Here is a 23,816-nt window from a genome sequence, read left to right as displayed (position 1 = left end):
GTTTTAAACCAGCTTTTTCACTCTTCTCTTTCACTTTTATCAAGAGGCTCTTTAGTTCCTCTTCTCTTTCTGCCGTAAGGGTGGTATCGTCTACATATTGGAGGTTATTGATATTTCTCCTGGCATTCTTGATTTCAGCTTGTGCTTCTTCCAGCCTGGTATTTCACATGATGTACTCTGCATATAAGTTACATATGCAAGGTGACAATATACAGCCTTGACATACTGCTGTCCAAATTTGCAACCAGTCCATTGTTCCATGTCCAAAAATAACTATTCCTTCTTGACCTGATACAGTGGTCTGGCATTCCCCTCTCTTGAAGAATTTTCCACAGTTTGTTGTGACCACACAGTCAAAGGCTTTCACATAGTCAATGAAGCAGAAGTAGACCAAATACACTCCAATAAAATTAAATCAATTAAATTAAAATTCAGTTCAGTTCAGTCTCTCAGTCATGTCTGACTCTTTGCGATCCCATGAACAGCAGCACACTGGGCCTCCCTGTCCATCACCAACTCCCGGAGTTTACCCAAACTTGTGTCCATTGAGTTGGTGATGCCATCCAGCCATCTCATCCTCTGTCGTCCCCTTCTCTTCTTCCCCCAATCCCTCCCAGCATCAGGGTCTTTTCCAATGAGTCAACTCTTCGCATGAGGTGGCCAAAGTACTGGAGTTTCAGCGTCAGCATCAGTTCTTCCAATGAACACCCAGGACTGATCTCCTTTAGGATGGACTGGTTGGATCGCCTTGCAGTCCAAGGGACTCTCAAGAGTCTTCTCCAACACCACAGTTCAAAAGCATCGATTCTTTGGCACTCAGCTTTCTTCACAGTCCAACTCTCACATCCATGCATGACCACTGGAAAAACCACAGCCTTGACTAGAGGGACCTTTGTTGGCAAAGTAATGTCTCTGCTTTTCAATATGCTATCTAAGTTGGAAAAGGACATCTTTTTTGAGTGTTAGTTCTAGAAGATCTTGGAGGTCTTCATAGAACTGTTCAACTTCACCTTCTTCAGCATTACTTGGGCATAGGCTTGGATTACCATGATATTGAATGGTTTGCCTTGAAAATGAACAGAGATCATTCTGTCATTTTTAAGATTTCATCCAAGTACTGTATTTTTGAACTCTTTATTGACTGTGAGGGCTACTCCTTTTCTTCTAAGTGATTCCTGCCCACAGTAGTAGATATAATTATCGTCTGAGTTAAATTCTCCCGTTCCAGTCTATTTGAGCTTGCTGATTCCTAAAATGTCAACGTTCACTCTTGCCATCTCCTGTTTGACCGCTTCCAATTTGCCTTAATTCCTGGACTTAACATTCCAGGTTCCTATGTAGTATTGCTCTTTACAGCATTGGACCTTGCTTCCATCACCATTCACATCCACAGCTGGGTGTGTTGTTTTTGCTTTGGCTCTGTCTCTTCATTCTTTCTGGACTTATTTCTCCAGTGATCTCCAGTAGCATACTGGACATCTACCAACCTGGGAGGGCTCATCTTCCAGTGTCATATATTTTTGCCTTTTCATAGTGTTCATGGGGTTCTCAAGGCAAGAATACTGAAGTGGTTTGCCATTCCTTTCTCCAGTGGACTACGTTTTGTCAAAACTCTCCACCATGACCCGTGCATCTTGGGTGGCCCTACATGGCATGGCTCATAGTTTCATTGAGTTAGACAAGGCTGTGGTCCATGTGATTAGATTGGTTAGTTTTCTGTGATTGTGGCTTTCAGTCTGTCTGCCCCCGATGGAGAAGGATAAGAGGCTTATGGAACCTTCCTGATAGCATAGACTGAAGGGGAAACTGGGTCTTGTTCTGATGGGCAGGGCCATGCTCAGTAAATCTTTAATCAAATTTTCTTTTGATGGTGGAGCTGTGTTCCCTCCCTGCTATTTACCTGGGACCAAACTATGGTGGAGGTAATGAAGATAATGGTTACCTCTTTTCAACGATCCTATGCATGTACTGCTACACTCAGTGCCCCCAACCCTGCAGCAGGCCACCACCAATCCATGCCTCCACTGGAGACTCCTGGACATTCACAGGCAAGTCTGGCTCAGTCTCTTGTGGGTCACTGCTCCTTTATCCTGGGTCCTGGTACACAAGGTTCTGTTTGTGCACTCCAAGAGTCTATTTCCCAGCCCTGTATAAGTTCTGGCAGCTCTAAGCTGGGGTTAATGGTGACCTCCTCCCAAGAGGGGTTATGCCATACCCAAGTCTGCTGCACCCAGAGCCCCTGTCCCTGTGGCAGTCCGCTGCTGACCCGTAACTCCACAGGAGATGGTCAAACACAGTTCTGTCTCAGTCTCTGTGGGATCCCTGGATCCTGGTGCATACAAGGTTTGTTTGAGGCCCCTGAGCATCTCTGGTGAGAATGGGGTTTGATTGTAAATATGAATTCTCCCCTCCTACCATCCTGCTGAGGCTTCTCTTTTGCCCTTGGATGGGGGTATCGCCACTGTTAACTGACATCAATCTGTTTATTTATGAAATTGTCTTTCCCTCCTAGACATGAGAATAGAGATTTCCACCTGTTTTGCTCCTGGTTACAGCAGACTTCCAAAGAATATCAAACAGAGATGAGAAAGTGTTCCTAAGTGGACAGTGCAAAGAAATAGAGGAAAACAACAGAATGGGAAAGACTAGACATCTCTTCAAGAAAATTAGAGCTCCCAAGGGAACATTTCATACAAAGATGGGCACAATAAAGGACAAAAATCATTAGGTTTCTGTTAGGTGATAGACCTAACAGAGGAAGGAGATATTAAGAGGTAGTGGCAAGAATACACAGAAGAACTATACGAAAAAGATCTTCATGACCCAGATAACCATGATGGTGTGATCACTCACCTAGAACCAGACATTGTGAGTGCTAAGTCAAGTGGGCTTTAGGAAGCATCACTACGAACAAAGCTAGTAGAGATAATGGAATTCCACCTGAGCTATTTCAAATCCTAAAAGATGATGCTGTCAAAGTGCTGTACTCAGTATGCCAGCAAATATGGAGAACTCAGCAGTGGCCACAGGACTGGAAAATGTCAGTTTTCATTCCAATCCCAAAGAAAGGCAATGCCAAAGAATATTCAAAGTACCAAATAATTGTGTTCATTTCACATGCTAGCAAGGTAATGCTCAACATCTTTCAAGCTAGGCTTCAACAGTATGTGAACTGAGAACTTCCAGATATTCAAGCTGAATTTAGAAAAGGCAGAGGAACCAGAGATCAAATTGCGAACATCGTTGGATCATCAAAAAAGGAAGAGAATTCTAGACAATCATCTACTCTGTTTCACTGACTATGCTAAAGCCTTTGACTGTGTGGATCACAGAAAAGAGTGGGAAATTCTTAAAGAGATGGGAATGTCAGACCACCTTACCTGCCTCCTGAGAAATCTGTATGCTGGTCAAGAAGCAACAGTTAGAACTGGACGTGGAACAACAGACTGGTTCCAAATTGGGAAAGGAGTACGTCAAGGCTGTATATTGTTACCCTGCTTATTTAACTTATATGCAGGGTACTTCACGTGAAAAGTCAGGCTGGATGAAGCACAAGCTGGAATCAAGATGGCAGGGAAAAATATCAATAACCTCAGATATGCAGATGACATATCCTTATGAAAGGTTGTGGTTGAATGAAAAAAGACACCGGGATTCTTGGCCCCCAGAGGAGAAGAATTCAATCCGGGGCCAGAGATGAGGCTTGATGGCTCAGAGCTTTTGTGTAGTAGTTTTCTTCAAGTATAAAGGAGATAGAGAAAGCTTCTGACATAGGCATCAGAAGGGGGCAGAAGAGTACCCCCCTGCTAGTCTTTAGCTGGATGTTATATAGTCACTAGCAGTCTGTTAATGAAAGAAAGGAATGTCTTAAAACTCAGAACGGCACCAGGCCCCTCGCCCGTAAGATGCATTTTGGGATAATCTTGGCACCAGATGATTCATCCCGGGCCATAAAATGATTAACTTGAATCTTGAAGAAGGGCAGACCACCATTTACACAGATTAGGGGAACAATATCTGAATATAACATACTGGTTTGTCAAGTAGGTTCTGAGCCAAGAGGCGGAACCGACTTGAAGACAGAGTTTGGGGTAAATGCATAGTACATTAGCATAGCTTAAGATAAACATGTCCATAAGAGAAATGCATTGGTTATCTCTAGGTTTAAGAATAGTTAACTTCAGGTGAAACCAGGTGTCATTATGGCAATATAGTATTTTAAGAGAACCTCCTTTTAAATTTGTATAGAAAAGGAAAAAATATTGCTAGTTTGTTTCCTCCTGCCAGCTTAAGAGAGATAAAATGTCTGACACTTGCAGGCTATCTCCTCCGTTTGGAGACCACTGGCCTTCCTGCCTGTTACCCTCTCACTTATGGCAGAAAGCAAAGTTGAACTAAAGAGCCTCTCGATAAAGGTGAAAGAGGCGAATGAGAAAGCTGGCTTAAAACTCAACTTTCAAAAAATGAAGATCATGGCATCCAGTCCCATCACTTCACAGCAAATAGATGGGGAAACAACGAAAACAGTGAGAAACTGTATTTCCTTGGGCTCCAAAATCACTGCAGCCAAGAAATTTAAAGACGCTTGTTCCTTGGAAGAAAAGTTATGACCCACCTAGACAGAATGTTAAAAAGCAGAGACATTACTTTGCCAACAAAGGTCCCTTCTAGTCAAAACTACGGTTTTTCCAGTAGTCACGTATGGATGTGAGAGTTGGACTATAAAGAAGGGGGAACGCTGAAGAATTGAGGCTTTTGAACTGTGGTGTTGAAGAAGACTCTTGAGAGTCCCTTGGACTGCAAGGAGATCAAACCAGTCAGTCCTAAAGGAAATCAATCCTGAATATTTATTAGAAGGGCTGATGCTGAAGTTGAAGCTCCAATACTTTGGACACCTGATATGAAAGGCAGACTCACTGGAAAAGACTCTGATGCTGAGAAAGACAGAAGGTGGGAAAAGGGGACGACAGAGGACCAGATGGTTGGATGGCATCACTAACTCAATGGACATGAGTTTGAGCAAGCTATGGGAGATGATGAAAGACAGGGAAGTCTGGTCTGCTGCTGTCTATGGGGTCGCAAAGAGTCAGATATGACTGAGCAACTGAACACCACCACCAACAGTCCTAACACTTAGAGCACAACATCATCCATATGAAGCATTCAATAGATCTTTGAAGAAGAAATGAACTGAGGACCTTAAATTTCAGAGAGTACTATGCCAACCTCACCAGACGACTGCTGCTCAAGACTTCAACTTTTTCTTTGCAGTCAGCTCAACTAAGGGACCCTGCTTATACCCCAGAGCTATTCCCCTCAGCTCTTCCATCATCCTCCCAGCTTCCAGCAGCAGTCCCTCCTCTTACCCCCTTGTCACTAAAATCCAACACGAATAACTTTCTAATATCAAACACTAAAGAGATGGTGACTTTGCAAATATCTTAAACAAAATAACAGTACCTGATGGTCACAGTCACTACTCATCTTCCCCTAAGAAATAATTAGTGCAGACTTGGTGACCGTTTCCAACCCAGCCAACTGTTTGACAATTATCTACACAATTCACACTGCACCAGAGAAGAAGCAGAAAATTCCCCACCCCCCAAAATCTCCCAACAGAGACTCTCAGCTCTGAGAGGGCTAAACAGTCAGTGGTGTTTAGTTTCAACAAAAAGCCCCAGGCAGCAATGCACAAGAGACATTACCTGGATAATAGACTTTGTTTTACACCAGTTAGGTTTAGCACAATTTCTAGAAACTTGAGTTTAACTGGTATCCCTACAAGTGTTCCCAGAACTCTCTTAGTGAAAATTCCTTCATGAGAATTAGTGTAATGGGTTTCCAATTAAGTCTTTTCAAATGAAGTCTTTCAAAATTAAGCTACCATACATCTTCCAGATAACAGATAAAACCCACATACTTTACTGAGGTTTTCACCAAAATACTTGTACCTCAAGGTTCAAGAGCAACCGGTATCATTTTGGAGTTGGAAAACTCTACTTCCTTTTCAACAGTGGAAGAAATTTCCTAGAATTTCAGGATGTAAAGCTGGAAGTATTTCTTACAGAAATATTATGTAAATAAGACCACTTTACATTTGTATATTGATGTAACTTTAAAAATGCACAAGTCCTATCTATGTCTGTCTCAATATTGCATAGCATGTTCACTGAGCTGCCAGGAGCTACCACTCCACACGTAACATGGTTCCTAGAGGAAAATGTGTTAAATGCATCCAACAGCCATAAAACAGACAAAAGTTTGGAGTCTAGTGGTTCAAGAGGTGTAGGCCATGAATAACTGGCACATGTTAATCCAGTGGCGGCGTCACGCATGACCTTCCATGCACATGTGAGCCAGCACCATCTTGGGCATGGGCATGTTGCACCCCGCAGAGGACGCTAACAATGTGAGACGTGGCCTCAGTCAGTTTCTATGCTAAGCTGCCATTAGTGCCACCACAGGGCCTGTCATTAGCTTGAGCGCTTCTTATATACACACTACACATCAACCTTCACCTCAGACAATCTAGACTGGGACTTAATGAAGGTGGGGAACACACTGTCTCCAAATCAGAATTCGGTCAGGAAGAGGGTGGCCCTGGGGATTGGGGCAGGCCTGTCCCTACCTCCCACCCTGAGCCAGGCTGCTGCTGCCCTGCCGTGTTTGGAAGGAGCTGAGGAAAAGCCAGGTTTTAGCAGGAATCTCAGATGACTCCAGCGAGAGGCTGGTGAAATTCTAGGCCATGGAACAAACCAGAACCAAGACAAACTATACAGGAATCTTTCAAACATGATTCCACAACAAACAGAAGATGCACAGCACACAAATATATGAAAAACAAAACCTACAGACTATTTAGTTGGCTTAGAAAAATCCATCTTTGAAATACTCTGCCAACAGAAGCAAGAGTCACTTAGCCTGATATGTGATTCAGAGGCGTCTTGGGAGAAGTGCTATCCAAGGTGAGGTTCTGGAACTTGGCAGGATGATCAGCACAGGGAAATTGGAAATGGTGAGAGGCAAAGCCAAGGCCAGGACAGTCAGGGCATGTCTGCTACTGCTAATGAGTTTGGGTGTTTGGCTGGGGTGTTTGGCTGTAAAGCAAACAGGATGGAAGCAAAAGTAAGAATACAACAGAGGGTGAGGAACTGAGCAAGCAGGCACAGGAAGTCATCAAGGAGGGGCAGGACCTGCAGCCCAGGCAGAAGAGTGAGTCTGGAGCAGAAGGGACTCATCCCAATCATGTCAGGAAGCAATGACTGGTCAGCTGGCAACGCCAGAATCCACCTTCTCCTGGACAACCCAGAGTCCATCCCATCCTTGTTGAATATCAGGCAACGAAAAACATTAGGGACCTTTCCCCCCACCCCCCCGCCCCAGAAATGTTTCCTGGGCCATATTTAGTTTTTTTCCTAAGAAACCATTGCCACCAAGTTCTCGACACCACAACAGAATGTTCTTCAAGGGGCACAGAGTCAATCTCTACCACATCCAACACCTACGGACCCCAAGAGGATATCTGACACTCAAGTACTATCCCACCTTAGATCTTCCCATAACACCTATAACCAGATAGGTCTATTTTGCTTAACAAAGCAAATTCCTATAACAAAAAGAAAGAGTGGGATGGTGGTTGTGTGACAATTGGATTTTATTTTTTTGAGATCACTGATATCATGAATACAAATACCTGTTCAAACTTCTCAAGAGAAGGTGACTTTTCATAGCATCAGGCTACTAGTTACGCTTATAGAGGAAATTTACCCAACAGGATAAAGCTGTGAATGTGACAGGTTTCATTAAGGGTCCAGGACATATAGCTACACATTCACCTAAAACTGAATAAAATATTACTGATGTCACTTTTTCACACTGAAGATTTGAGAACTAATGTTTACTATTTAATTAGACAGCTACATTTCAAATGTTGGCCCAAGCAAGCCTAAAAGTTTAATTTTTGTTAAAATTCCTATTCTATTCCTAAACTGATGTACTCTGATAGAGAAAAGCAGTCTGTTTCCACACCTGGAGCAAGTCTTATCTGTAAACAATGGAAATTTTAGAGGACTTAGTTTTTCCTTAGGAGAAGGAGTGATGAGTAATAACAAAGACTGAGAACAGCTGATTTCATAGCATTTTTTACCATGACCCTAATACAAAACTTATGCCAAGTTTCATCATGAAAAAAATTTTGAGAGATACTCAAAAAAGCTTTGTTTACTCATCCAGTACTTCGCCCTCTCCAAGGATCATAAAATGAGAATCTAATCAGAAAAAGTCAAGAATACAAAGTGCAGTTTGGGGAAGCAGGAATGCGGACTTGCAGTTGATCTTTCCAGTTAGAAGGTGTTAATCTGGCACCATCTCAGAAATGACGGATGCCAATGGATTTCTCGTGGTGCTTAAACATGTCAGATAAAAAAGGACAAGTTAGGCAGGATAAGGAGAATAAAGGGGTCAGAGGTGATGCAGGAATTGGTGGCGGTGCTATTATTATATAATAAAGTCCTCCGAGAAGACAGGGATCTGAATTATGGGAGTCATCACTGTGGAGTTGATATTAAAAATATGACTGAGTGACGGTGCATCCAGAGAGACAGCAGAAAAAAGAAGACTGAGCTCCAGACACTCCCTGCTTAGAGGTCAATGTTTCCAAACATGGGTTTTATATTATGCAGGTATAGTGAGGGCAACAGGGCAGGAGATGACAGCCATAGAAGTGACTGGCCAATATGGGGAGAATCAATATCTAAACAATATCGAATCTTCCAATCCATGAACATGAATAGATTCCCTACTTAATTCCTGATTTTTTACCATCAGGCTTATGAAGTGTGTGACATACAGCTCTTACACACTTTCTTAAGACTTGCACCTAAGCATTTCATAGGTTCTTTTTTGTGCCAGTACAGAGAAATGGGATTCTGTACATTGATCTTATAGCCTGCGATCTTGCTAAACCACTTATTAGGTCTAGTGGGTTTCTTGTGGATTCCTTGGGATCGTCTCTGTATATAATTTATGTTTATTATCAGGTCATCTACAAAGGAAGATGGCTTTATTTTTTCCTTCTAATCTGTACACCACTTCTTTGTCTGGCCGTATTGCACTGGCTCGTGTTGGAAACAGTGATAAAAGGCAATGTATTAGCCTTGTTCCCAATTTTAGTGGAAAAGTATTCAGTCTTTTGCTATTAAGTATGATGTAAGCCATATGTTTCATGTAAGGTTATACCAGATTGAAGAAATTCCCTTACATTCTTGGTTTTCTCAAAATTTTTTTATCATGAATGCTGAATTTTTAAAAATGCTTTCATGCATCCGCAGAGTTTGTCATATACTTTTGGTTTTCTTATGGATTATGGTGGATTATACTGTGATTTTTAGATGTTGAATCACCCTTATATTCCTGGGATAAATATCATTTTATGATATATTATCATTTTTATATACTGCCAGATCCCATTCGGCAATATCTGTTATAGTTTTCATGTTTACACTCAGTTTCCTTTTCTTAACTTTGTCATAACAACACTGGTCTCATAAAAGGCCTTCTGTTACTTACATATATGTGGTCACATCTCTTACAAGGCTTTAGCACAGTTATTAACACAAACCTGAGGGTACATGAATGTTGTTAAGTAAGTCACTCAGTGAAGAGTCTGGCAAGAGGGTGTCTTTTCCTAGACTCTCTATTTCTTGTCCCTTTTCCTTACCTGAAAACTAAGAAGAGCAAATTCAGTTACCTAGAAAATCCCTTTCCAGATATAAATGTTTATGAAGCTAAATTTACAGAATTTCAGAAGTGTTAGCCAAGTGTGACAGGTATCATGCTCAATAAAATCTTTATGTCCTGATAAAATTAATCTGGCTTCTTTATGTAATATTTGGAGACTGTGATTTACTTAACGTTCACATTCCCTGTCACTTAGCAGAGCTCTTTCTGTAGGACTAATGTCATAGACCAGTAGATTTCAACCTTGGTGTGCCTCAGCCTCTTCTTAAAAAAAAAAAAAAAAAAAAAAATACTGATATCCTCGTCTTACCTCTCTAACCCAAACTAGATTCAGTAGATCTCAGGTTGTATCTGCTTAATTTTTAAGGTATCATGGTTGCAAACCATGGTTTGCTTTCTGCCTTCAGTTCACGTTGCTGCCACCAAGTACAGAGGCCTGCCCTTTGGGCAAGTTACACAATATTAGTTCCTCATCTGTAAAATCAGAACAGCTCCAAATGTTGTAAGCATTAAATGAGTCACATGTAAAATGCTCAGAATGTGGTAAGTACATATAAGTATTAACTATTACTGCTATTTTTAAAAATTATTATTGTCACTGCTAGGTTAGGTTAGCCCAAGCCATTTGTTTCCCATTTTTAAGTAGTTGCGTGCTGTGCTCAGTCACTCAGTTGTGTCTGACTCTTTGTGACCCCATGGACTGTAGCTCACCAGACTCCTCTGTCTGTGGGATTCTCCAGGTAAGACTACTGGAGTGGGTTGCCATTCCCTTCTCCAGGGGATCTTTTTGACCCAGGGATCGAACCAACATCTCCTGTGGCTCCTGCACTGGCAGGTGGACTCTTTATCACTGAACCACCTGGGAAGCCCATCTTATTAGAGTGTGTGTGGGGGGGTCCCCTTTAACATAGAAATAGATCAAAGACACATAAACTCTGTACCTGTTGAGCAAATATATGACCAAAATATTACCGTGAATTCAAGTAAACTGTATCTACTTATTTCAGCAGCATCTATATACAGTTAAGTCATTCTCTTTATTCAATACAAAGATAATGCTTGGCTTCCCTGTAGATTTTCAGACCCCTGTAACCAATCTGAGCCTGCTCCCCACTCCTCTTAAGGTTCTGAGTTCCACTGGTTGTGACCTACTGCTCCAGACATATCAAGCTGCCTTGGATTGTCTCAACACGCCACGCATCTTCCTGACTTCCTGCTCTCCTTACTGTACCATCTACCTTCAACACCCACCCGTATGCTTCTCTATTTAGAACACGGAGTCATGAATATGAACAAAATCCTCTTAACCCACTGGCCTGAGCTTTCCCTACAGTTTGTTAGTGAGGAATTGAAGGTGCCATCCAATCAAGTGCTCTGCTCACTAAAAGGAACAACAATGAACAGGTATGATTTTTTAAACAGGATAGAGGGAAGGTCAGGGAGAGAGAGCAGAGGGCAGGTGAATGAATGGAGGTCTGTGGGCCTCAGAAGCATCAGAATGCCAGCACGCATCCAGGAGGGCACACTGGCCAGGACCACAGGGCACTGATCAAGCCCAGAGAGACAGACCCAATGCCAGGCCCTGGCTCCACAATAACAGCTCACCCAAGTTATACTCCAGGGTCACTAGGCAAGCTCAGTGGGCATGGGAAAGAGCCACCTTGACAGGAGAGCCCAGGGTCAAGGGCCCACAGCACCCACCATATCCCCAAAAGCTATCTTGCGGAGGAGCAAGGAGAGAGCACAGACAGACGGAACCATTTTACCAAACTATGCTCAGGAGCTAATCAAACAAGTTTTTAAAAATCTGCTTGCTAGAATAATTTTACTTGATTAGGCTAAAATTATGGGGCTTCTCTTTTCATTCTTTCTGGTGATCCAGCAGGACAGAGGCTCATGTGAACAGCAAATAAAGAGAAAAACAAAGTTACACTTTTCCTTACCTGCCTGAGTGCAGTGTGATTTAAATTTTAGCAGTCCTCTATGACTCTTTTAACAGCAGCATAAATGTTAGTTGCCCTGTAATTGGTAGAATACAGTTTTATGTATCATGATTCACAGACTCAGTTATTCACAGCACCACCACTCCCTCCCCTGGCAAGCTGGGAGGGCTGTAACACAGGTGCTTGAATCAAAACAGCCAAGATGACACACAGCCTAAATTCTCCAACGAGTCAGCGTTGAGAGAGAAACGTGTCTTACTCGTCCTGAAGGAATAACAGTGAGACTTCAGGATTCCTACCCTCCCCCACTTTTCCTCCCCCGCCCCAACACAAGTAGAAAAGAGTTAGAAAAAAAGTACATTCTGGTTGACTTGATTTGGCTTTCAGTTTGAATAAGTTACCACAACTGTTCTTTCTTCCCCCGGCCTTGACAACCAATGCACTCATTTCTTTCAAATGATCTACTCAGCTTAGATTTAAAAGTTATTTTGTATAGAAGAGGAGTTTTTTTTCTTCACATGAGACTAAAAACCTGCAATAGTTCCATTTTCCTTCCTGATTTAAACATTTTATTTTAATGGAAAAAAATCTGTTTCTTTTTAAAAAACACATTCTTAAAGAATAGAATTATATTTACATAGAGACAAGAGGTTGGAGAAGGAAATGGCAACCTACTCCAGTGTTCTTGCCTGGAGAATCCCATGGACGGAGAAGGCTGGTAGGCTGCAGTCCATGGGGTCGCACAGAGTCGGACACGACTGAAGCGACTTGGCAGCAGCAGAGACAAGAGGGAGTTTCCTCACATAGTGTTAAAGGGATTAGAGAGAAGACAGCAAATTAGAGGGACCGCAGTGTGGAACTGCACGGGCAGAACTTCAGAGCCTTCAGATATCAAAAAGGTACTGAAAAAACCACAGGACTGGGTTTTCAGCTTGTGGACATTCAATGTAAGTTAATGAGTCAAGAGGACTTTAGAGGGCATTTCACTAGAATGGGTAAAAATAAATGGATAATATAGTGGAATGGATACCATAGGATACCAAGCATGACACAGGAAAATGGAAAAAAAAATTTTGATACAAACAGCAAGAGCAGTAAAGTACTAAAAGTGAGGGCTTCACTGGCTCAGATGGTAACAAAACTGCCTACAATGCGAGAAACTCAGGTTCATCCCTGGGTCAAGAAGATCCCCTGGAGAAGGGGATGGCAACCCACTCCAATATTCTTGCCTGGAGAATTCCATGGACAGAGGAGCCTGGTGGGCTACAGTGCGTGGGGTTGCAAAGAATCGCACACGACTGAGCGACTAACACACACGCTCCATTACACAAGGCTGCCACAGACTGCAGACGTCACGGAAGCTCTGTGGTCAAGGTAGGACTTGGGCTCCCCCTTGAGGGGAGGGAAGAACCTGACCAGACAAGGAAACAGCAGAACTTTACAAGGGCATGAGGACATAAACAACCGTGGGATTCAGGCTACAATGAACGGAGATCACAAGATTGGAACAGAAGTTATGATGGGATCATATGCACTGAACCTTAGGAAGGGCTCTGACAACACAACTGGAAAAGGATGATGTCCCTGGACACCTTCCTTTTCTCTGACTGTAGTTCATTCTGAGTCTGGATCGTCTAATCTTTGATTAGGTTAAAAAAAATTTGGCCCAAAACATTTTACAAGAGCTTAGAAGTTTGCTTATACCTCCAGTACAGAGGGAAAAAAAGATATTTTCTCTCCAGAAGAGACTTGCAGTGGGTTCATTAATTTTATCTTTTCATAGTTTGTACTTATAATATGGGATTAAACAGGTCTATAGCTCCCCACTGCCAATTTTCCCAGAGGAATTACCATTCCCAAATGTACACGATCACACCAAGAGAAAAAGAATGTGCTGACAAGGCACGCTACAGTGACTGTCAACTCCACAGGCATGGCACTGTGTATGGTGATCGGAGTGACAAAAGACTGCCAGTAATATGCAGTTAATACCAGGAACCAAATTTTTTCAAATAGTTTCATTTTTAGAACCTGCACCAGACTTAGGGTGTCCCTGTAACAAGGTCCCCTCACTGGCATTCCAATCTGCTTCCTCAGTGGGGGAGAAAGGAGTGGAGCTAAACCATGAGGACTGCTTGCAAGTTTACTGCAGACCCCCTTATGCCCCCATTACTCTGGGTACACCCATCAGGACTGCACACACTTCTGAGTTCAGGATAGGAAACGGTTAAGAAGAGCTGCCGGAGAATGCCAGTCCACGGAGTCACAGAAAGTCACAACCACCTCTAGCTTAATTCGACTCCTTCTTAGAAAGCTTTTTAAAATTTGCTGAAAGGCTCCTTGACTTTTCCTGGGAAACTTCTGGCCTATATTAAAAGCATGTTACATTAAGGAAAAATTTCCATACTTAGTCGAATGATGCATCCTATTTGAATTTGCTTTACCATGGCAAGGTGTTCTGTGAACAGTGGTGGTGCCAGTGGCACTGAATTGTAACCATTTCAGAGTCAGTCTAACAATTTTATAGTTTCTGATTATCACATCTCAGAAGGGAAGCTAGAATGACCCCCATAACTCCTAGGCACACACTCTAGCAGGTGTTCAAAGTGCGGGTGTGAGAGCCAGACAGACATGGAACATGCCACACACCACATGTGTGACCTTAGATAGGTTACCTGATCTGTATGCCTCAGTTTCCTCACTTTAAAATAATAGAAACTGTTTTATACAATTCATCTGAAGATGAAATAAGAAATGCAGCACTGTTTATAATAGCCAGGACATGGAAGCAACCTAGATGTCCATCAGCAGACGAATGGATAAGAAAGCTGTGGTACATAAACACTATGGAGAATTACTCAGCCATTAAAAAGAATACATTTGAATCAGTTCTAATGAGGTGGATGAAACTGGAGCCTATTATACAGAGTGAAGTAAGCCAGAAAGAAAAACACCAATACAGTATACTAACGCATATATATGGAATTTAGAAAGATGGTAACAATAACCCTGTGTACGAGACAGCAAAAGAGACACTGATGTATAGATCAGTCTTATGGACTCTGTGGGAGAGGGAGAGGGTGGGAAGATTTGGGAGAATGGCATTGAAACATGTATAATATCATGTATGAAACGAGTCACCCGTCCAGGTTCGATGCACGATACTGGATGCTTGGGGCTGGTGCACTGGGACGACCCAGAGGGATGGTATGGGGAGGGAGGAGGGAGGAGGGTTCAGGATGGGGAACCTGTGGCGGATTCATTTCGATATTTGGCAAAACTAATGCAATATTGTAAAGTTTAAAAATAAAATAAAATTTAAAAAAAAAAGAAAAAGAAATATAAAGCACATCACATAGTTCCTGACACAAAGTGCATTCTCTAAAATCAACCTGTTAGTGTCTTATTCTGACATTTCTATCTTTTCTAAAAGCCTGTCTTAATTATTTTATTCCAGCTTCAGCTAAATCATATTTTTTCCCAATTCGGATCATCTACTCATATCAGTTCAGTTCAGTCACTCAGTCCTGTCCGACTCTTTGAGACCCCACAGACTGTAGCATGCCAGGCCTCCCTGTCCATCACCAACTCCTGGAGTTTACTCAAACTCATCTCCATTGAGCCAGTGATGCCATCCAACCATCTCATCCTCTGTCATCCCCTTCTTCTCTCGCCTTCAATCTTTCCCAGAATCAGGGTCTTTTCAAATGAGTAACAACTTCGCATCAGGTGGCCAAAGTATTAGAGTTTCAGCTTCAACATCAGTCCATCCAATGAACATTCAGGATTGATTTCCTTTAGGATGGATTGGTTGGATATCTCTGAACTTCAAGGGACTTTCAAGAGTCTTCTCCAATATCACAGCTCAAAAGCATCAATTCTTCTGCACTCAGCTTTCTTTATAGTTCAACTCTCACATCTATACATGACCACTGGAAAAACCATAGCCTTGACTAGACGGAACTTTGTTGTCAAGTAATGTCTCTGCTTTTTAATATGCTGTCGAGGTTGGTCATAACTTTTCTTCCAAGGAGTACACATTTTTAATTTCATGGCTGCAGTCACCATCTGCAGTGATTTTGGAGCTCCAAAAATAAAGTCTGACACTGTTTCCACTGTTTCCCCATCTATTTGCCATGAAGTGATGAGATGAGATGCCATGATCTTAGTTTTCTGAATATTGAGCTTTAAGCCAACTTTTTCACTCTCCTCTTTCACTTTCATCAAGAAGCTCTTTAGTTCGTATTTGCTTTCTGCCATAAGGATGGTGTCATCTGCATATCTGAGGTTATTGATATTTGTCCTGGCAATCTTGATTCCAGCTTGTGCTTCCTTCAGCCCAGCATTTCTCATGATGTACTCTGCATATAAGTTAAATAAGCAGGGTGACAATATACAGCCTTGACTTAGTCCTTTCCCTATTTGGAACCAGTCTATTGTTCCATGTACAGTTCTAACTGCTGCTTCCTGACCTGCATACAGATTTCTCAAGAGGCAGGTCAGGTGGTCTGGTATTCCCATCTCTTTCAGAATTTCCCACAGTTTGAAGTGATCCACACAGTCAAAGACTTTGGCATAGTTAATAAAGCAGAAATATATGTTTGTTTGTTTGTTTTTTCTGGAACTGTCTTGCTTTTTCGATAATCCAATGGATATTGGCAATTTGATCTCTGGTTCCTCTGCCTTTTCTAAAACCAGCTTGAACATCTGGAAGTTCATGGTTCACGTATTGCTGAAGCCTGGCATGGAGAATTTTGAGCATTACTTTACTAGCGTGTGAAATGAGTGCAACTGTGTGGTAGTTTGAGCATTCTCTGGCATTGCCTTTCTTTGGCATTTCTTTCTTTCTTGTTCTGCCCATCAAAACAAGACCCAGTTTCCCCCTCAGTCAGTCTTTCCCATCATGAAGCTTCAATAAGCCTCATATACTTCTCCAACAGAGAGCAGACAGACTGAAAGCCACAATCACAGAAAACTAACCAACCTAATCACATGGAACACAGCCTTGTCTAACTCAATGAAACTATGAGCCATGCCACGTAGGGCCACCCAAGATGCATGGCTCATGGTGGAGAATTCTGATAAATCATGGTCCACTGGAGATGTGAATGGCAAACCACTTCAGAACTCTTGCCTTGAGAACCCCATGAACAGTATGAAAAGGCAAAAAGATAGGACACTGAAAGATGAACTCCCCAGGTTTGTAGGTGCTCAATATGCTACTGGAGATCAATGGAGAAATAAGTCCAGAAAGAATGAAGAGATGGAGCCAAAGCAAAAACAATACCCAGCTGTGGATGTGACTGGTGATGGAAGTAAAGTCCAATGCTGTAAAGAGCAATACTACATAGGAACCTGGAATGTTAAGTCTCTGAATCAAGGCAAATTGGAAGTGGCCAAACAGGAGATGGCAAGAGTGAACATCAACATTTTAGGAATCAGTGAACTAAAACGGACTGGAGTGGGTGAATTTAACTCAGGTGATCATTATATCTACTACCGTGGGCAAGAATCCCTTTGGAAGAAATGGAGTAGCCATCACAGTCAACAAAAGAGTCTGAAATGCAGTACTTAGATGCAATCTCAAAAACGACAGAATGATCTCTGTTCGTTTCCATGGCAAACCATTCAGTATCACAGTAATCCAAGTCTATGCCCTGACCAGGAATACTGAAGAAGCTGAAGTTGAATGGTTCTATGAAGACCTCCAAGACCTTCTAGAACTAATACCCAAAAAAGATGTCCTTTTCATTATAGGGGACTGCAATGCAAAAGTAGGAAGTCAAGAAATACCTGGAGTAATGGGCAAATTTGGCCTTGGGAGTGCAGAATGAAGCAGGGCAAAGGCTAATAGAGGTTTGCCAAGAAATGCACTGGTCGTAACAAACACCCTCTTTCAACAACACAAGAGAAGACTCTACACATGGACATCACCAGATGGTCAATACTGAAATCAGACTGATTATATTCTTTGCAGTCAAAGTTGGAGACTTTGCAAAGGGCTGTAAAGAGTCAGACACCATTGAAGTGACTTAGTGTGCACATATCAATAGTGTATGTATGTATGTATATATATATATACATATTGATATATATATATATATCAATCTCAATCTCCCAATTGATCCCACCACTCCCCTATCCCCCTTGTGTTCTTTATGTCTGTGTCTCTAGTTCTCTGTGTCTCCAGTTATAAGAACAAAGTCTGCAGTTTGATTATTGGGATCTGTCTTTCTGGACAACTTCCTAACTGAAGACCCAATTTTTCTACCTGTAAAAAGGAATACTGTATTGAAAGGTCAGGATCAAATGCAAAAAAAAAAAAAATAAAATAAAAAGGGTTTGAATGCACTTAGGCAAATTGCACCCAGGTAGGCAATTGATCCATAGACTTGGCTTTTGCTGGATTTTCTGAGTAGACATCCTCTAACATTTGGTCTCAGATCTACTCCTTCAGAGAATCTATCTTCCTTTCAACCCTCTAGATATTTTACTTTTAATATTTCAACCATTATGAATGATGCAATCCCCTAAATAAACAAGCATCAGGACTTGTTAGCTCTTTCAATGGTTTTAGTAATATAAGAGCATTAAGTATATGACCTCAGCTTTGAAACAAAAATAGGTTTCATCTGAATTTTCTGTATTAATACACTCCTAACAACCACGATGAAGAATTAACTTTTCTGTGCAGTTCACTTTGAAAATAGGTAGCATTATACATGTTTCAATGCCGTTCTCCCAAATCATCCCACCCTCTCCTTCTCCCACAAAGTCCAAAAGACTGTTCTATACATTGCTTGGGGCTGGTGCGCTGGGACAACCCAGAGGGATGGTACAGAGAGGGAGGAGGGAGGAGGGAGGAGGGTTCAGGATGGGGAACACGTGTATACCTGTGGTGGATTCATGTTGATATACGGCAAAACCAATACAATATCGTAAAGTTAAAAAATAAAATAAAAGGAAAGGAAAAAAATATAATAAAAAAAAAGAAAATAGGCAGCATTGTCCACATCTAGCAGTGAAAGTAGAGGAATGACTAATCCTTAGGAAAACTATATCCCTTTGCTTTCTACATAATTTTTACAATTTTTATTTATTTATTTATTTATTTTTGACTGCGCTGGGTCTTCATTGCTGTCAATCTTCCTGACTTCTAATTCTTCAATTCCCTGGACTCAAAGAAAAGAGATATTCACCATCTATTTTAGTGTCTGTGCTAAGTCGTTTCAGTCATGTCTGACTCTTTGCGACCCCATGGACTGTAGACCACCAGGCTCCTCCGTCCATGAGTTTCTCCAGGCAAGAATATTGGAGTGGGCTGCCATTTCCTTCTCCAATTTTAGTGATTAGTTAACATCAATTTTCTTTTCTATTTAAACAGTTTATTTTCATAGATCGTATTTCTAGCTATTCATGATTCCTTATACAATTAAAATGGCATGTGCCTTCTATTCATATAGTCAGTTTCTGATGAGTATTCTAAGTACAGCAAGACAAATCACACATTTAGAGCAACTAACGATGTCCAGTGATCTTTTTAAAAAATCGTGAGCATCATTTTGAGTAGAGAAGAGATGGGGTGAGGGAAAGACTCTTACAGGTTGTAGTTAATGAATCAGCAAGTACCAAAAGGTGTGAGAAATAACAAAAGATGACCTGCCACTTTCACTTATCAGTTCAGTCGCTCAATCGTGTCTGACTCTTTGTGACTCCATGAATCGCAGCACGCCTGAGCTCCCTGCCCATCACCAACTCCCGGAGTTCACTCAGACTCAGGTCCATTGAGTCAGTGATGCCATCCAGCCATCTCATCCTCTGTCGTCCCCTTCTCCTCCTGCCCCCAATCCCTCCCAGCATCAGGGTCTTTTCCAGTGAGTCAACTCTTCGCATGAGGTGGCCAAAGTACTGGAGTTTCAGCTTTAGCATCATCCCTTCCAAAGAAATTTCAGGGCTGATCTCCTTCATTTATAAGAGAACACAAATATTTACCAGCAAAAACAATTTCCATCTTGATTATAATATCATCTAGAAAACCAAACACATTTTGGTCAGGCAGTTTAAGAGCTTCCGGATTCTGTGCCTTTAGAACACATACTACTAACCTGATGACAGAATTCCCATGTCCAGTAGGAGCTGCCAGACCCCTATGGCCATAGATCTGCACTGGACGAAAGGACAGTGTTCTAGAAGCTGGTCTACCAGTTCTGACCCAGTGCAGCTTCTCCTAGACAAAAGCAAAGCCATTCACAATAAGACATGGTTGCCACCCATTTGCCAAAAAAAAAAAAAAAAAAAAGGAAAGAAAGAAATTTAATACCATCCATTTTATGTGCTTTTTAGACAAGCAACTCAAGAATAAATGACATGCACTTCTTATTCATGTTTCAGATTTCAGCTCAAATATCACTTCCTTACAGAAGCTTAGAAACATATCCTCTTACACTTTTTCTTTACATCACCTAACATATAACAATATCCCATCTTTCCAGATGAATAATACTTGCTTTCTTCCCTTGAGAATAATTTTCAGGAGAACAGGGACTATGTACATGTAACTCATGACTAAACCCCAACATTAGAACAGTCCAAGCACACAGCAAGTTCTCTGAATACATACATTTGAATAAATTAAGGAATAAATTTAGCAGTCCTTTACTGAAAGACAATGTTTCTGCCTTGATAAGACAAGTGGTGATCAACTTTGTTGCAGCCATTTACACATTTTTATCTCCTCTTTTTGAGAACAAAATAATTCCAAGATTAGACCAAGTTACACCATTGTGAGGGGTAAAATGTTTTGTTTTCTACTTTTCAAACAGAAATTAAGCCTAATATCTGTCTCAAAGAACAATAAATTTGAATGTTAATATGGTCTAAGCAATTCACCAAGCAGCCTGGATCATAAACCCACAAACCTGGATGACAGATTATGCTAACCACCTGAACAAATACTTTCTGTAATCCATTGTAAAATACACAGCTGAATTCAAAGAATGCCCCAATCTGGGTATTACAAGCAGTATTTTCATGCCTACTTTTCCATCTTTAATCAGCCTCAGATGAAAAACCAAATGAAGAAAACTTTCTGAAATAAGGTTCTTCAATTTACAGAAATTTCATTGAAACCCACTCTCCCATATGAAAAAAGTCACACCAAAATGATTTTTTTAACACATGTATCATGTAAAAGACTATCTTTCTCCTATATTTTTTATTTAAGGACCAAAAGATGCCAAGATTTATTTGTATTTTTAGAACAGAAATACAAATTTATGTCTGGAATAATCACAAATACCTAGAAATCACCCAGTAACCAACAAAATGAAGAAATTCCATGAAATGCTTTATCTTCATGGATGATGGAAAAATAAGGTAGTAAACATTTCTGCTGAGATATCTGAACAACTATTCTAGCTTTAGTTAAAATATTACTTTCTTGGGTCAAGATTTAAAAGATACTCTGAGGTCATTAAGGCAATTCTAAGTTGTACCAACTGTACAATTCCAGTTGCAGGTTAGCAGTAAGACAAAAGAAAGATTAAGAGTCAAATAAATGGATTTTTTTGGAAACAACACAAGAAAACAGATTGCAACAGAACGGGCAACTAGACCAAACTGTCAATATTAACTTCTAATTCTATGGATGACTTTCATTAGCAAATGCTCAAAGTGTCAATCCCTCACACCTCCATCAATTAGCCAGCATCTTTGGGCTTGTAAAGCACTTTTATCATCTTAATCCTCATTCTCAGAACAATACATACAGCTCCTCTCCCTGTTCTGTGTCTGACACCACCTGGAATGTGGCAGGATACAACAAAACGTTTACTAAACAGACTAAACTTTCAAATTGCAAACGGTGACTAGACAGATGCACTGGCTGGTTTCTTCATGGGTGATCAGGAAGACGTTTCTCAGAACAGGACTTCCCATGTTTGTGTTGAGTGGGAATTACCTGGGGGGCCTTGTTAATATGATTCTGGTACAGCCTCAGAGCACTCACTTCTAATGGGCTGCCAGATGAGGCCAGTAACCCAGCCCTACCTTCTCAATGGGAAAGACTCGTGCTGTCTCGGGGGCAGGGAGGAGAGCAGGGTGGGCAGGACTGAGTCGATTTCCTAAAACACGGTAAAGCCATGACTGCTGTCATGTGTAGTTATTACTTAGTAATCAAGCTCCCGCTCTCAGAGTAAGCTACTGTTTCAGTTGTGCAAGATCTCTTTCTACCTCCACCTGCAATTTATCATACTGTGTTTCAAATTGCTTTTGACAATCCATTTGCACCAGGCAAAACATCATTGGGATAAAGATAAACACTGTCACTAATACCACCAATTCACCGACTCAATGGACACGAGTTTGGGCAAACCCTGGGAGATAGTGAAGGACAGGGAAGGCTGATGTGCTGCTGTCCACAGGGCCGCAAAGAGTCAGACACAACTTGGCAACTAAACAACAATACCACCAAAGCAAAGAAAATGAGGTGAGCGGCCACTGCTGTTAACCAACAACCTCCTTGACTTGTGGACCAGGTCAGCAACAATCCACTTTAAATCCCCGAACCTACAGGACTGAGAGGAGGGTGGTGGAGAAATCAGAGATGCCTGGAAGGGAGGAGTGTGAACATCCACAGCAGTTCTTACTCCCCACATATCTTCAGTCTTGTACTGAATCCAGAAGCTGTTCTAAGTACACGGGGATCTCACCAGTGCCCCAATGCTATATACAAACATTATGATACAGAGGTGATGGCTCCAAGGCCAGTATGATTGCCACAGCAAAACGTGAATTTTACTAATCTCTGAAGTTGAACACTTGGCTTTTCTTGGCCTCCTTCTGTCTCCAGTTACAGTTTTAGTAATCAGTTCATAGCAGTACAGACAGACCCTCATCTCATTCAATGGGACAGTGGTACTTAGAGACTTACATGAAGGCTCAAACAAGTAGTATGATTTTTCACATAGTACCAAATGAATGGAAAACATATCAAAATTGTGAAAGTAATTCTCATGTGATACTCAATTTACTACCAGACAAATGAAAATGACCCAGCCTAGGCTATCATGTTGGCCCTTTGTCTCTAAACCCAGAGCATTAATCAGTCCTTAGACTATAAACCCACGCTGTTGCCACATTCTACTCCTGGTAAACCCAAAGTATGCTCTTTCTTGGACAGATGGTTCTTTTCCATGAATCTGATTAATGGACATCTTCCAATTGTTTTTCAGTCTATATCAATCAGCAACAAAACTGAGAGCAAGGACCAGTCCAACACACAGCCTTATATAGGAGCAAAAAATAATCCTATCAGTCTGCTCACAACTAGGCCCAAAGACTGACACAGGTAGACCTCGTTTTATTGCCCTTTCCTTTGCTGTACTTCACAGACAGTATGTTTACCAACTGAAGGTTTGTGGCAAGCTGAATGCAGCAAGTCTATCAGTGCCATTTTTCCAATGGCATTTGCTCACTTTGTGTCTCTGTTTTTGGTACTTCTCACAACATTTCAAGCCCTTCACTAACAAAAAGATGATGACTTGCTGAAGACTCAGACTCATGAAGACCCTGACGCTGGGAAAGACTGAAGGTGGGAGGAGAAGGGGACGACAGAGGATGAGATGGCTGGATGGCATCACCGACTCAATGGGCATGAGTTGGAGTACACTCTGGGAGTTGGCGATGGACAGGGAAGCCTGGCGTGCTGTAGTCCCTGGGGTCGCAGCGTCGGACACGACAGAGTGAACTGAACTGCACTGATATTGTTTTTACACATAATGCAATTGCACACTTGATAGACTACAGTGAAGTAACTGTTACATGCACTGGGAAACACAATAATCCATGTGACTCACTTTATTGGGCTACTCATTGCACTGGGGTGGTCTGGAACCAAACCCACAGTATCTCTGAGGTATGCTTGTACAGGCAGTTTTAGCTTTTAAGGAAAAAAAATGTAGACTTATCTAAAGTTGATACCATCACCTATTAAAGAACAAAAAAGAGAGAGAGATTCTACATGAAGTAATGCAACTATCACCACAGCCCCCATCCCAGCCTGTTGCAACTACGTGACCTGGGCCCTAAGCTAGTGGTTTTCAGACTTAGGGGCTTCAATTCCTTATGGGAGGAAGT

General features: G+C 41.5%; 1 protein-coding gene and 1 long non-coding RNA gene across 5 annotated transcripts in view; both read right to left on the bottom strand.

Annotated features, from left to right (window-relative positions):
* Nucleotides 1-23,816, bottom strand: part of LOC129639966 (spidroin-1-like) — a 198,485-nt gene that overhangs the window by 40,288 nt on the left and 134,381 nt on the right. The window lies entirely within an intron of this gene.
* The window catches only part of LOC129640425 (uncharacterized), a 34,700-nt gene that overhangs the window by 3,196 nt on the left and 7,688 nt on the right, over nt 1-23,816 (bottom strand). For 2 of the 4 annotated variants that reach the window (XR_008708793.1, XR_008708792.1), the window contains exons 2-3: nt 19,787-19,908; nt 11,682-11,757 (exon numbers count right to left, since the gene is read on the bottom strand). This is a non-coding gene — a long non-coding RNA (uncharacterized LOC129640425). Of the gene's footprint in view, nt 1-261; nt 1,067-6,778; nt 7,098-11,681; nt 11,758-19,786; nt 19,909-23,816 lie in introns of those variants that run through there. The other 2 variants (XR_008708794.1, XR_008708791.1) reach the window with 2 other exon arrangements.

Source organism: Bubalus kerabau, chromosome X (genome assembly GCF_029407905.1).
Source record: "Bubalus kerabau isolate K-KA32 ecotype Philippines breed swamp buffalo chromosome X, PCC_UOA_SB_1v2, whole genome shotgun sequence".
Classification (NCBI taxonomy): domain Eukaryota; kingdom Metazoa; phylum Chordata; class Mammalia; order Artiodactyla; family Bovidae; genus Bubalus; species Bubalus kerabau.
This window is presented reverse-complemented; position numbering and strand designations above follow the sequence as displayed.